At 42.1% G+C, this 15,711-nt stretch overlaps 1 long non-coding RNA gene across 2 annotated transcripts; it reads left to right on the top strand.

Annotated features, from left to right (window-relative positions):
* Positions 1–13,338: 13,338 nt before the first annotated feature.
* On the top strand, positions 13,339–15,492 carry LOC139547055 (uncharacterized). Of its 2 annotated transcripts, XR_011669324.1 has the most exons (4): positions 13,339–13,941; positions 14,028–14,138; positions 14,279–14,462; positions 14,793–15,492. It is a non-coding gene; the product is annotated as an uncharacterized lncRNA (long non-coding RNA). The 2 variants fall into 2 exon arrangements; XR_011669323.1 differs by having other exon boundaries at positions 13,367–13,941; positions 14,279–15,492.
* Positions 15,493–15,711: the final 219 nt, after the last annotated feature.

The raw sequence follows: 15,711 nt of genomic DNA, 5'->3' as shown, positions 1-15,711 counted from the left end.
GTCATCAATGACATGCACCCTTTCTTCACCAACAACAGAGTTGGGGAAACACGTGTGGACCTGAATTGTGATAACTGCAGTGGCCAAAACAAGAACAAGTTTGTGCTCTGGTATTGTGCTTGGCAGACCCTGCACAAGCTCCACCACAGTCTGGGCCTTTACTTCCTGGTCACAGGCCACGCCAAGTTTTGCCCCAGACTGGTGCTTCGGCTTCATCAAGCAGCGCTTCATAAAGACCACAGTGAACATTTTGTCTGAGATTGCTGGTGTTGTGAAGGACAGCACTGTGACAGGGGTCAACATCCCACAGCTGGTTGGACTCGAGGATGGTACGGTGCTGGTGGAACGCTATGGCTGGCAACAACACCTGACTCCGTACTTCAGGCCGCTGCCACAGATCAAGCAGTACCAGCACTTCAGGTGAATAGAATTTCCATTGCATTGTATGAGGTTATTCTTCTTATCTAAAGTTCAGAGGTGAATTGATGTTGGACAAGGTTGTAATGTCTTCTCTATTTTTTGTTGTTGTTATTTCCTGTTTTAAGCTTCGATGCTCTGGAGCCTGGTGTTGTTGTCGCCAAGGAGCGTTTGGACTCAGTCGGGACCAGGTTTCAGATGATGCACAACGCTGACATCCTTCCTCCCATAGATGGTCTGCCTGTACAAGCACCACCTGGACTGGACACAGCTTGACAAACCTATCTTTTTGAGAAGATCAGGGAGTTTTGCGATGAAGAGGCTATGGACATCACATGCCCTGCACAAAAGTCAAGGGCAGGACAGAAACATGCTCTCCGAATATATAGATTCCCTTGTTCATGCGTGGTTCGGAGGGACCAGTCATCAGCACTATCTGCAGTGCCTCTATTCACATGACTCTCTCCTAACACACACGCCATACGTTGCTGCTACAATTTTTTACATTTATTCTGCTTCTCAGCCACTTTACCCCTGATTGTATACATATAACTACCTCATCTATCACTGATATCGTTATTGATATTGTTCTTGTACATATTGTATATTTTATTTATATTGACACTTTCTGATATTGCTACTATGCAGTAACCATTTGGCTGTACCGTTTACAGCTTCTGTAGACACCCATCCACTTAGCATTTATTTATAGCATTTATTTCCCGACCCATCAATTTAGACAAGTGTGTCTTGGTAAGCGTCATCTAATATTTATAAAATATTTTTATCTGGACACTTTCTGTTTACCTGCAATTTTTCCGTATTGTAGGCTACTACTTTTACCACGTTTAGTCTTAATATTTACTGCACTACTCACTGTTTAGCACATGACATCACGTGAACCCTTAAAGAGATGGGTGGGGCTGGCTTAAGAGGGTGTGAACAATGCTGAATGGGTGTAGACAAAGGAGAGTGCTCCAGTAGTAGTACCAAAACATTAAAAGTATAACGTTTCAGGTAAGACCCAAGTGCAGACTGTGTTGAAGTAACAATGTTTATTAGAGCAACAGGGGCAGACAAACGGCAGGTCAAGGCAGACAGGGGTTGATAATCCAGAGTGGTGGGGCAAAGGTACAGGACGGCAGGCAGGCAGGCTCAGGTCAGGCAGATGTCGGTAATCCAGAGTAGGGGCAACGGTACAGGACGGCAGGCAGGCCAGGTAGAGTGGTCAGGCAGGCGGGCTCAGAGTCCGGACAGGCAAGGGTCAAAACCAGGAGGGCGAGAAAAAGAAAGGCTGGGAAAAGTAGGAGCTGAGAAAATGCTGGTTGACTTGACAAACAAGACGAACTAGCAACAGACAAACACAGAACACATGTATAAATACACAAGGGATAATGGGGAAGATGGGCGACACCTGGTGGTGGAGGACAGTTGGACAGTTGAAACAAATCAGGGCATGATACAAAGGCCATTTTCTAAAAATTGAGGTTACAAGTTAATCAACTTTCAAAGCAGAATTACTTCCCCATTGTTCCTCAAAAATGCTTACTCAAGGGTCTTTTTCCAACAATTCAAAGATAAAGATAAAAAATATACATTAATAGAGACACAAGAAATAAATACACAGTGAATAATTCAAAACAAGTAAAAAATAACATGGCTATCTATACACAGGGAGTATCCATCCCAAGTCGATGTGCAGGGGTACGATGTAATTGAGGTAGCTATGTATATATAGATAGGGGTAAAGAGACTAGGCAACAGGACAGATACAACTGAGCTGTAGCAGCAGCATACAGTATGTGGAGCAGTGAAAGTGTGTGTGTGTATATTTCAAGTTTCAGGTTTTAATGTCATTTGCAAAAGAACAGTGAAATGCCTTACTTGCAAACTCTAAACCCAATAAAGCAGTAATCAATTTCAATGTAGTACTAAAAATATCATTAAGGTAAAACAAAAACACGTGAGAAAGAAAAATAAGAACACGAGAATTAAGTATGCAACGGTGCCTTCAGGCAAGACACATAAAAATGTCAAAAAACATAATTCCACTTTAACATTATGGGGGCCACTGACAAAACTATCTACATTTAAACCATTTTAAATTCAGACTGTAACTCACACAAGGGTGTGAGAACACAGCTATTTTTCCAGCCAAAGACAGGAGTCACAAAAAGCAGAAATAGAGATACAATGAATCACTAACCTTTGATGATCTTCATCAGATGACACTCATAGGACTTCATGTTACACAATACATATATGTTTTGTTCGATTAAGTTCATGTTTATATCCAAAAACCTCAGTTTACATTGGCACCATGTTCAGAAATGCCTCCAAAATATCCGGAGAAATTGCAGAGAGCCACGTCAAATAACAGAAATACTCATCATAAACTTTGATGAAAGATACATGTTTTACATAGAATTAAAGATACACGTGTTCTTAATGCAACCACTGTGTCAGATTTCAAAAATCTTTACGGCAAAAGCACAATATTCAATAATCTGAGAACAGCGTTCAGCCACAAAAATAAGCCATACAGTTACCTGACAAATTGTGCAGTCAACAAAACTCATAAAAAGCATTATAAATCTTCACTTACCTTTGCTGATCTTCGTCGGAATGCACTCCCAGGACTCCCACTTCCACAAGAAATGTTCGTTTTGTTTGGTAATGTCCATCTTGTTAGCGCGTTTAGTACACATATCCAAACGCTCGTGCAGGTCCAGGCGAACGTCGGACGAAAACTTCAAAAGGTTCTACAGACTGTTGACATCTAGTGGAAGCCGTAGGAAGTGCAAACAGATCCATATCCTACAGTGTTTTCAATAGGCGATGAGTTGAAAATCGACCAACCTCAGATTTCTCACTTCCTGGTTGGATTTCTTCTCAGGTTTTAGCCTGCCATATGAGTACTGTTATACTCACAGACATAATTCAAACAGTTTTAGAAACTTCAGAGTGTTTTCTATCCAATACTACTAATAATATGCATATATTAGCAACTATGACTGAGGAGCAGGCCGTTTACTCTGGGCACCTCTGTGCACCTTTCATCCAAGCTACTCAATACTGCCCCTGCAGCCATAAGAAGTTAAAACAGTTACAGAGTTTAATGGCTGTGATAGAAAACTGGGGATGGATCAATATTGTATGTTCTCCACAATACTAATCTAATTGACAGAGTGAAAAGAAGGATGCCTGTACAGAATAAAAATATTCCAAAACATGCATCCTGTTTGCAACAAGGCACTAAAGTAATACTGCAAAAAATGTGGCAAAGTCATTAACTTTTTGTTATGAATACAAAGTGTTATGTTTGGGGCTAATCGAACACAAAACATTATTGAGTACCACCCTCCATATTTTCAAGCATAGTGCAGGCTGCATCATGGGTATTTTAAAAAAGTTTTATTTCACCTTTATTTAACCAGGTAGTCTAGTTGAGAATAAGTTCTCATTTACAACTGCGACCTGGCCAATATAAAGCAAAGCAGTTCGACACATACAACAACACAGAGTTGCACATGGAATAAACAAACATACAGTCAATAATACAGTAGAAAAAAAGTCTATATACAGCGTGTGCAAATGAGGTAGGATAAGGGAGGTAAGGCAATAAATAGGCCATGGTGGCGAAGTAATTACAATATTGCAATTAAACACTAGAATGGTATATGTGCAGAAGATGAATGTGCAAGTAGAGATACTTGGGTGCAAAGGAGCAAGATAAATAAATAAATACAGTATGGGGATGAGGTAGTTGGATGGGCTATTTATAGATGGGCTATGTACAGGTGCAGTGATCTGTGAGCTGCTCTGACAGCTGTTGCTTAAAGCTAGTGAGGGAGATAAGTGTTTCCAGCTTCAGTGATTTTTGCAGTTCGTTCCAGTCATTAGCAGCAGAGAACTGGAAGGAAAGGCGGCCAAAGGAAGAATTGGCTTTGGGGGTGACCAGTGAGATATACCTGCTGGAGAGCGTGCTACGGGTGGGTGCTGCTATGGTAACCAGTGAGCTGAGATAAGGCGGGGCTTTACCTAGCAGAGACTTGTAGATGACCTGGAGCCAGTGGGTTTGGCGGCAAGTATGAAGTGAGGGCCAGCCAACAAGAGCGTACAGGTTGCAGTGGTGGGTAGTATATGGGGCTTTGGTGACAAAACGGATGGCACTGTGATAGACTTCATTCAATTTGTTGAGTAGAGTGTTGGAGGCTATTTTGTCAATGACATTCCCAAAATTGAGGATCGGTAGGATGTTTAGTTTTACACGGGTATGTTTGGCAGCATGAGTGAAGGATGCTTTGTTGCGAAATAGGAAGCCGATTCTAGATATAATTTTGGATTGGAGATGCTTATTGTGAATCTGGAAGGAGAGTTTACAGTCTAACCAAACAGCTAGGTATTTGTAGTTGTCCACATATTCTAAGTCAGAACCGTCCAGAGTAGTTATGCTGGATGGGCGGGCAGGTGTGGGCAGCGATCGGTTGAATGGCATGCATTTAGTTTTACTTGCATTTAAGAGCAGTTGGAGGCCACGGAAGGAGACTTGTATGGCATTGAAGCTCGTCTGGAGGTTTGTTAACACAGTGTCCAAAGAGGGGCCAGAAGTATACAGAATGGTGTCGTCTGCGTTGAGGTGGATCAGAGAATCACCAGCAGCAAGAGAGACATCATTGATGTATACAGAGAAGAGAGTCGGCCCGAGAATTGAACCCCGTGGCACCCCAATAGAGACTGCCAGAGGTCCCTCCGATTTGACACATTGAACTCTATCAGAGAAGTAGTTGGTGAACCAGGCGTAGCAATCATTTGAGAAACGAAGGCTGTTGAGTCTGCCGATAAGAATGTGGTGGTTGACAGAGTCGAAAGCCTTGGCCAGGTCGATGAATACGGCTGCACAGTAATGTCTCTTATCGATGGCGGTTAGGATATCGTTTAGGACCTTGAGCGTGGCTGAGGTGCACCCATGACCAGCTCTGAAACCAGATTGCATAGCGGAGAAGGTATGGTGGGATTCGAAGTGGTCGGTAATCTGATCCTAACTTGGCTTTCGAAGACCCAGACTGATCCCCTGGTCATGAACGGATGCCGGGATCTACCAGGAGGAGCAATTTCTCGAGCTTGGCTACCTGCCGCACATTACTTGCCCCCCCCCCCCGGTTACACAGACCACTTCCTCAACAATGACAGATAGTGTTTTAGGTGAAACATGAAAAGTTTTATTCAAACATTTGAAAAATGTTATTAAAAATACCCGGCTTGATAAACAATTGGCTAATTCCCCAGCCAGGCAGATACACATTTTGGTTGTGAAGTGCATTAGCAAATAGCTTGGTCCTTTATTTAGAACAAAATGCAATTAAACACTTGGCTGTCTATTATATCACCCTGTCACAGGTCCTACAAGTCAACACCACCTCATAAGATTGCCTGCTGCAGTTGTTTGAGAGATGTCCAGTTTGCAGCCGAACATGCAGCATAGAGAAGATCAGCAAGGGGGCCCTCATCCGCATCATGCAGACTGTTTGCATTCCTATGACTGGAACAGTCAGCCACACGTTGGAAAGTATTCTGCCAGCAACCTTCACCTGTCAGTGTCAAAAGCTTTCACAGGCTCATCATTTGAACAAATACAGAAAGTAAACACACTTCATTACTTTTATACATTTGAAAACCCAATTGGGAAAGAAAACGTATCTAAATTGACATTACTTTTTGCTTATATTCTATTTCTTATATGTATATAATGTCCAGGGCATAACTTAGCCTGGTGGAACCAGCCTGATCGTGGGCTTCACCATTCTATTTCACTTCACATTTCAATGAAATCAGAAATGAAATAGAAAGGTGAACACAGCGATCAGGTTGGTTCCACTGAACCATGCATGAGAGCACCAGCTGTTCCGGACGACTGTATGATCTTGCTCTCCGTAACCGATGTGAGTAAGACCTTTAAACAGATTAACATTCGCTAGGCATCGGGGCCAGATGGAATACAAGGATGTGTACTAAGAGCATGAGCTGACCAGCTGGCAAGTGTCTTCACTGACATATTCAAGTTTGCGTGCCCAAGAACAACAAGGTAACCTGCCTAAATGACTATAGAATTCACATCCATAGCCATGAAATGCTTTGAAAGGCTGGTCATGGTTCACATCAACACAATCATCCCAGACACCCTGGACCCACGCTAATTTGCATACCGAACAACAGATCCACAGATGACACAATTTCTATTGCATTCCGACCTGCCCTCACCCACCTGAACAAAAGGAAGACCTATGTAAGAATGGTGTTCATTGACTGCAGCTCAGCATTCAACACCGTAGTCCCCTCCAAGCTCATCACCAAGCTCAGGACCCTGGAACTGAACACCTCCCTCTGCAATTTGCTCCTGGACTTCTTGACGGGCCGCCCCCAGGCGGTAAGGGGAGACAACAACACATCCGCCATGCTGGACCATCAACACGGGGACCCCTCAATGGGTGTGCTTAGTCCCCTCCTGTACTCCCTGTTCACCCACGACTGTGTTCCTCTGTGTCCAGATCACTAACATGGTCCATACACACCCACAGAGTTGTGAAGAGGACAGCGCAACTTCCCCCTCAGGAGGCTGAAAAGATTTGGCATGTGGCATTGTAAAAAGTTCTACAGTTGCACCATTGAGAGCATTTTGACTGGCTGCATCACCACTTGGCACGGCAACTGCAAGGCATCCGACCACAAGACGCTACAGAGAATAATGAGTACAGCCATGCAGTGTCAGAGGAAGGCCCCAAAAATGGTCAAAGACTCCGGCCACCCAAGCCATAGCCTGTTCTCTCTGCTACCGCACGGCAAGTGGTACCAGTGCACCAAGGCTGGAACCAACAGGACCCTGAACAGTTTCTACCCCCAAGCCATAAGACTGCTAAACAAAACTGCTAAATAGCTAATCAAATAGCTACCTGCAATGATCCTTTTTTTTTTATAACTATCTTGCACTCTAGGATTTTGCCTGTGCAAAAGCTCCATTCCTTTCTTCTTAATCCTGAAAAACTCACCAGTCTTTAACGATTACAAACATACCCATTCCGTTTATTTTTTATCCTGAAAAACTCCCCAGTCCTCAACAATTACAAGCATGCATGTTAACATTAGAAGCCTCCTCCCTAAGTTTGTTTTATTCACTGCTTTAGCACACTCTGCCAACCCGGATGTATGTCCTAGCCGTGTCTGAATCCTGGCTTAGGAAGACCACCAAAAACCCTGACATTTCCATCCATAACTATAACATCTTCCGACAAGATAGAACTGCCAAAGGGGGCGGTGATGCAATCTACTGCAGAGATAGCCTGCAAAGTTCTGTCTTACTATCCAGGTCTGTACCCAAACAATTCGAGCTTCTACTTTTAAAAATCCACCTTTCCAGACACAAGTCTCTCACCGTTGCCGCTTGCTATAGACCACCCTCTGCCACCAGCTGTGCCCTGGACATTATATGTGAATTGATTGATTGCTAGGTGAACTAAACTGGGACATGTTTAACACCCCAGCCATCCTACAATCTAAGCTTGATGCCCTCAATCTCAAACAAATTATCAATGAACCCACCAGGTACAACCCCAAATCCGTAAACACGGGCACACTCATAGATATCATCCTAACCAACTTACCCTCCAAATACACTTCTGCTGTTTTCAACCAAGATCTCAGAGATCACTGCCTCATTGCCTGCATCCGTAATCGGTCTGCGGTCAAACGACCACCCCTCATCACCGTCAATCGCTCCCTAAAACACTTCAGCGAACAGGCCTTTCTAATCGACATGGCCCGGGTATCCTGGAAGGATATTGACCTCATCCCGTCAGTAGAGGATGCCTGGTTACTCTTTAAAAGTGCCTTCCTCACCATCTTAAATAAGCATGCCCCGTTCAAAATCTGTAGAACCACGAACAGATATAGCCCTTGGTTCTCTCCAGACCTGACTGCCCTTGACCAGCACAAAAACATCCTGTGGCGTTCTGCATTAGCATCGAATAGCCCCTGTGATATGCAACTTTTCAGGGAAGTTAGGAACCAATATACACAGGCAGTTAGGAAAGCTAAGGCTAGCTTTTTCAAGCTGAAATGTTCATCCTGTAGCACAAACTCAAAAAAGTTCTGGGACACTGTATAGTCCATGGAGAATAAGAGCACTTCCTCCCAGCTGCCCACTGCACTGAGGCTAGGAAACACTGTCACCACCAATAAATCCACTATAATTGAGAATTTCAGTAAGCATTTTTCTACGGCTGGCCATGCTTTCCACCTGGCTACGCTGAGCTGTTGTCAATGAATAGAATTCTCACATAGGTGTTCCTTTTATCCAGGTGGGAAAGGGCAGTGTGGAGTGCAATAGAGACCGCATCATCTGTGGATCTGTTGGGGCGGTATGAAAATTGGAGTGGGTCTAGGGTTTCTGGGATGATGGTGTTGATGTGAGCCATGACCAGCCTTTCAAAGCACTTCATGGCTACGGACGTGAGTGCTACGGGTCGGTAGTAATTTAGGCAGGTTACCATAGTGTTCTTGGGCACAGGCACTATGGTGGTCTGCTTAAAACATGTTGGTATTACAGACTCAGACAGGGAGAGGTTGAAAATGTCAGTGAAGATACTTGCTAGTTGGTCAGCGCATGCTCGCAGTACACGTCCTGGTAATCCACCTTGCCCTGCGGCCTTGTGAACGTTGACCTGTCTAAAGGTCTTACTCACATCGGCTGCGGAGAGGGCGATCACGCAGTCTTCTGGTGCTCTCATGCATGTTTCAGTGTTCTTTGCCTCGAAGCAAGCATAGAAGTAGTTTAGCTTGTCTGGTAGGCTTGTGTCACTGGGCAGCTCGTGGCTTCCCTTTGTAGTCTGTAATGGTTTGCAGGCCCTGCCACATCCGACGAGTGTCAGAGCCGGTGTAGTATGACTCGATCTTTGTCCTGCATTGATGCTTTGCATGTTTGATGGTTCATCAGAGGGCATAGTGGGATTTCTTCTAAGCTTCCAGGTTAGAGTCCCGCTCCTTGAAAGCGGCAGCTCTAGCCTTTAGCTCAGTGCGGATGCTGCCTGTAATAAATGGCTTCTAGTTGGGGTATGTACGTGCGGTCAATGCGGGGACGACGTCATCGGTGCACTTATTGATGAAGCCAATGATACGACCTTAATTTATGAGCCCCCACAGATCTCCACCGCAGTGACATTCCACCCCACTTAACCTCTCTAGGTTATGTGGGACGGTAGCGCCTCACCTCGTCAACAGCCAGTGAAAGTGCAGGGCGCCAAATTCAAAACAACAGAAATCCCATAATTAAAATTCCTCAAACATACAAGTATTTTACACCATTTTAAAGCTACACTTGTTGTAAATCCAGCCACAGTGTCCGATTTCAAAAAGGCTTTAAAACGAAAGCAAACCAAATGATTATGTTAGGTCAGAGCCAAGTCACAGAAAAACACAGCCATTTTTCCAGCCAAAGAGAGGAGTCACAAAAAGCAGAAATAAAGATAAAATTAATCACTAACCTTTGATGATCTTCATCAGATGACACTCATAGGACTTCATGTTACACAATACATGTATGTTTTGTTCGGTACAGTTCATATTTATATCCAAAACTCTCAGTTTACATTGACGCGTTATGTTCAGTAGTTCCAAATCATCCGGTGATTTTGCAGAGAGCCACATCAATTTACAGAAATACTCATCATAAATGTTGATGAAAATACAAGTGTTATACATGGAATTTTTGATCCACTTCTCCTTAATGCAACCGCTGTGTCAGATTTCAAAAAAACTTTACGGAAAAAGCAAACCATGTAATAATCTGAGTATGGCGCTCAGACGACAAATCAACCCAAAGAGATACAGTGGGGAGAACAAGTATTTGATACACTGCCGATTTTGCAGGTTTTCCTACTTACAAAGCATGTAGAGGTCTGTCATTTTTATCATAGGTACACTTCAACTGTGAGAGACGGAATCTAAAACAAAAATCCAGAAAATCACATTGTATGATTTTTAAGTAATTAATTTGCATTTTATTGCATGACATAAGTATTTGATCACCTACCAACCAGTAAGAATTCCGGCTCTCACAGACCTGTTAGTTTTTCTTTAAGAAGCCCTCCTGTTCTCCACTCATTACCTGTATTAACTGCACCTGTTTGAACTCGTTACCTGTATAAAAGACACCTGTCCACACACTCAATCAAACAGACTCCAACCTCTCCACAATGGCCAAGACCAGAGAGCTGTGTAAGGACATCAGGGATAAATTGTAGACCTGTACAAGGCTGGGATGGGCTACAGGACAATAGCCAAGCAGCTTGGTGAGAAGGCAACAACTGTTGGCACAATTATTAGAAAATGGAAGAAGTTCAAGATGACGGTCAATCACCCTCGGTCTGGGGCTCCATGCAAGATCTCAACTCGTGGGGCATCAATGATCATGAGGAATGTGAGGGATCAGCCCAGAACTACACGGCAGGACCTGGTCAATGACCTGAAGAGAGCTGGGACCACAGTCTCAAAGAAAACCATTAGTAACACACTAAGCCGTCATGGATTAAAATCCTGCAGCGCACGCAAGGTCCCCCTGCTCAAGCCAGCGCATGTCCAGGCCCGTCTGAAGTTTGCCAATGACCATCTGGATGATCCAGAGGAGGAATGGGAGAAGGTCATGTGGTCTGATGAGACAAAAATATAGCTTTTTGGTCTAAACTCCACTCGCCGTGTTTGGAGGAATAGAAGGATGAGTACAACCCCAAGAACACCATCCCAACCGTGAAGCATGGAGGTGGAAACATCATTCTTTGGGGATGCTTTTCTGCAAAGGGGACAGGACGACTGCACCGTATTGAAGGGAGGATGGATGGGGCCATGTATCGCGAGATCTTGACCAACAACCTCCTTCCCTCAGTAAGAGCATTGAAGATGGGTCGTGGCTGGGTCTTCCAGCATGACAACGACCCGAAACACACAGCCAGGGCAACTAAGGAGTGGCTCCGTAAGAAGCATCTCAAGGTCCTGGAGTGGCCTAGCCAGTCTCCAGACCTGAACCCAATAGAAAATCTTTGGAGGGAGCCGAAAGTCCGTATTGCCCAGCGACAGCCCCGAAACCTGAAGGATCTGGAGAAGGTCTGTATGGAGGAGTGGGCCAAAATCCCTGCTGCAGTGTGTGCAAACCTGGTCAAGAACTACAGGAAACGTATGATCTCTGTAATTGCAAACTAAGGTTTCTGTACCAAATATTCAGTTCTGCTTTTCTGATGTATCAAATACTTATGTCATGCAATAAAATGCAAATTAATTAATTAAAAATCATACAATGTGATTTTCTGGATTTTTGTTTTAGATTCCTTCTCTCACAGTTGAAGTGTACCTATGATAACAATTACAGACCTCTACATGCTTTGTAAGTAGGAAAACCTGCAAAATTGTCAGTGTATCAAATACTTGTTCTCCCCACTGTATCTGCCATGTTGGAGTCAACAGAAGTCAAAAATAGCATTATAAATATTCACTTACCTTTGATGATCTTCATCAGCATGCACTCCCAGGAATCCCAGTTCCACAATAAATGTTTGTTTTGTTCGATAATGTCCATCATTTATGTCCAAATTCCTCCTTGTTGTTCGCACGTTCAGTACACCATCTAAACTCACGACGCGCGTGCAAGTCCAGCGAAAAGTACGGACGGAAAATCCAAAAAGTTATATTACAGTCCGTAGAAACATGTCAAACGAAGTATAGAATCAATCTTTAGGATGTTTTTAATATAAATCTTCAATAATGTTCCAACCGGAGAATTTCTTTCTCTTCAGAAATGCAGTGGAACTCAAGCTAACTCTCACATGAACGCGCATGGTCAGCTCATGGCAGACCTTACTCAATCCCCTCTCATTCGCCCCCACTTCACAGTAGAAGCATCAAACAAGGTTCTAAAGACTGTTGACATCTAGTGGAAGTCTTAGGAAGTGCAACATGACCCCATTTCCACTGTATCTTGGATAAGCAAAGAGTTGAAAAACTAAAAACCTCAGATTTCCCACTTCCTGGTTGGATTTTTTCTCAGGTTTTTGCCTGCCATATGAGTTCTGTTAATCTCACAGACATAATTCAAACAGTTTTAGAAACTTTAGAGTGTTTTCTATCCAATACTAATAATAATATGCAAATATTAAGAACTATGACTGAGGAGCAGGCCGTTTGATATGGGCACCTTTCATACAAGCTACTCAATACTGCCCCTTCAGCCATAAGAAGTTAATTTGGGCCCCCTACCTTAGTGAAGTTAACGAAAGGAATCTCCGTTTTTTTCTCTCTCTCTCTTTCGGTCCTAGAGAAAGGATTCTGGGAAAGAGGTGTGTGTGTGTGTTTCAAAACAATGTTTTTTTGCGGGGGTGTGTGTGTCTCTGAAAAGGTGTTTCAAAACAACGTTTTTGTTCGGTGTGCGTGTGTGTGTGTCTCTGCAATTGTGTATGAAACAATTCAACATTATGGGGCCATTTGCACACAGGGTCTCTCCAAAAACAGCATGTGTTATTTCCCAAGGATGGAGGGAGCAACAGTCAATCGCCACAACCACCATAGAATAGGCCTAGACAAACAATCCCCCATTCCATACTATGACTCAGTCAGGACACAGCCTTTACACATGGAGAATTTTGAAGGGGAGGATTTGGAAGTAATATATTATATCCGATTTTGTGTGCATTAGGTCGTTTGTGGGAAATGTTTGACATTACATGGTAGCTATCGCGGCACGGTTGGAACTCTCTCTCCCTCTATTAAGGTTTCCTCAGATATTAAACCGTTGTTATATGTGGTTTTTACAGATATTCTAAGTGGACATCGAATTTTCCGGTATGTTTTTATGTCAATTGTATGTATTTTTAAAGATAAAATTTACATATTTCGTATAAATATATTTTAATATTATTTAAAAACGTCTATAGCATACCTGACATTTACACAGCTGCTACCGGGAATAATTGATTTGGATCATCCAACATCAGCTGTTATAACTATCCATGATGAGGATTCAAGGAACAAACGGCGGCCGGTTCTTCTTTACGGAGCCCTACGTCCACAAGCTATTTTCGACGTAATTCCCAAAAATAAAAAGGCGTAATAATCTTTATACATTAAAACAAAAGTGTATACGGTATTTTAAAAAGCGTATCTTGTGTTTACAGTGGACAGAACCCCAACAAGAATACCCAAGGAAATATGGACTCTACCTATGAAAGACTTCGGAGGCGCTGAAACCGACAATATTCTACCGTTCTGCACAGCCGGCTTTACCAAAATGCCAAACAACACAAGAAGCGCAGATTTAAAACACAGCTACACACCCTCTGGAAACTCCACCCAATCGCTATATAATCTAGCGCCTAAGGCGCATCACAATACTGGGTCAGAAGTGCACTGCGCAGAATCACTCCGGCCCGAGAAGGGCGACTGGTCTGAAAACAATTGGATTCAAGAGCATGCTCTCTATGGATAAGGGTATGACCAGTTATACTTTTTAAAATTAGTTATACATTTTTTGATAGAATATGTTGAAACAATGTCAAATAATGTTTTTTTTAAAGACTCCAACGATAGCTATACAAACCATGCAGAATCTACAAAGCCAGAGAACATTGGGATAAGAACCCCGTTATGGACGATTCCTCAGAAAAGCAGGCGTCAAACAACCAGAGGTAATTTAACTAAACCCCAAGGCCTAACATTGAGAACTGTGTTAATATGGTAATATATCTGAAATGTATTTGAGATTGAAATTTTTATATAATATATATTTTATTTTTAATACACTATTTTGTATATATTTTTCTTTCAGACTCCTCCCAGGCATATACAGCTACAGAAGGCCCAATATGTCGAGAGGAAGACGCCGATGAGGGAGAGGGCGCCCAGGACATACATAGTAAAACATCTAAACATGATCATTTCAACGCTGTAAATGGCAATGATGAGGAAGACGATGTGTTGCGGCCAAACAGCTTGATACTGTCAATTCTGAGGTAGAAACAATATTCATTGAAGATATTCTAAAACTGGAGGACATCTTATTTTCCAATATGTCTTTATGTCAATTGTATGTAATTTTTAAGTTAAAATGTATATATTTTGTATAAATATATTTTAATATTATTTAAAACGTCTATAGGATTCCCAGATGCTACCGGGAATAATTGATTTGGGTCATCCAACATTAGCTGTTATAACTATTGAAGATGCAAAAAGGGGTTTTAAGAAATACATTTGTTTGATTGACAGATTTGTATCATTATAAAAAATAATATAACATTATTATTATTATCATAATCTTTCTTATTATTATTATGTTACAGGCGAGACATACCCAGAACATACCTGACATACCCAGAAATGTCAACGTCTTGTCAAGTGCTCAAATCTGTACAGCAGCCCCATATAATCACGTACAGTAGCGCCAATTTACAAGAATGTGTTTACCAGGCAGTGATGAAAACATTTTAAATTAGCTCTAATTCAAACATAAAATGATATATATTTGATACAATTACCCATTCAAAACTGTTGTTACAAAATCACTTCTCATTGTGTACATTTCAAGGTTTCACAAACATAAAACAACTATCTAATTAACGTTTCTCGGACTAACACACTGTTGAGTTTCCTATTTACTAAAGAACAATCATTAGGACAAAACACAAAAAGTTGTAATATAATCAGTATGCATGTCATTCTATACTGAAAACAGGTACATTCTGAAAGATGTTGATGTCATTTTTTTTTATTCACCTCTCAATTTAGGATAATACTGTTTACTTTATACTTTACTTAAATTGTGTTATTTATCTTGTCTCATACCATGCTAATAATACACTACCAAGCAATGCAAACGGAGATGGAATTAACCCCATAACAGGTGTGTGTCTTTTTGGATCAAGAATTGATCAAGAATACCAATAGGCTTGATCAGATCCTCTTCCCTATTCGGGACATCATATAATGCACAGCCACATGCAAATCCATAAAACGCCACCAATAAAACATTGAAAACCTTAACATGACTACTTGCAAGGTCATTATTTTTGTCACCATCCATCAATGGTTGAATTGTGTTCTTTTTCTTTGTACCGAGCTTCCAATGGCTGGAGCCAAGCAACAGGCTAAATGAAAAAGACCCAAATTAAACAGATGTGAAAAGATGGGGTCAAAGTATAAAACTTTGCTGTTTTTATTTTTTTATTTTTTTGTTTTTGTTACAACCAACAAGTCTTCCTA

This window comes from Salvelinus alpinus, chromosome 20 (genome assembly GCF_045679555.1).
Source record: "Salvelinus alpinus chromosome 20, SLU_Salpinus.1, whole genome shotgun sequence".
Lineage (NCBI taxonomy): Eukaryota > Metazoa > Chordata > Actinopteri > Salmoniformes > Salmonidae > Salvelinus > Salvelinus alpinus.
The sequence above is the reverse complement of the archived record's forward strand: the minus strand, read 5'-3'. Positions and strand labels throughout refer to the sequence as shown.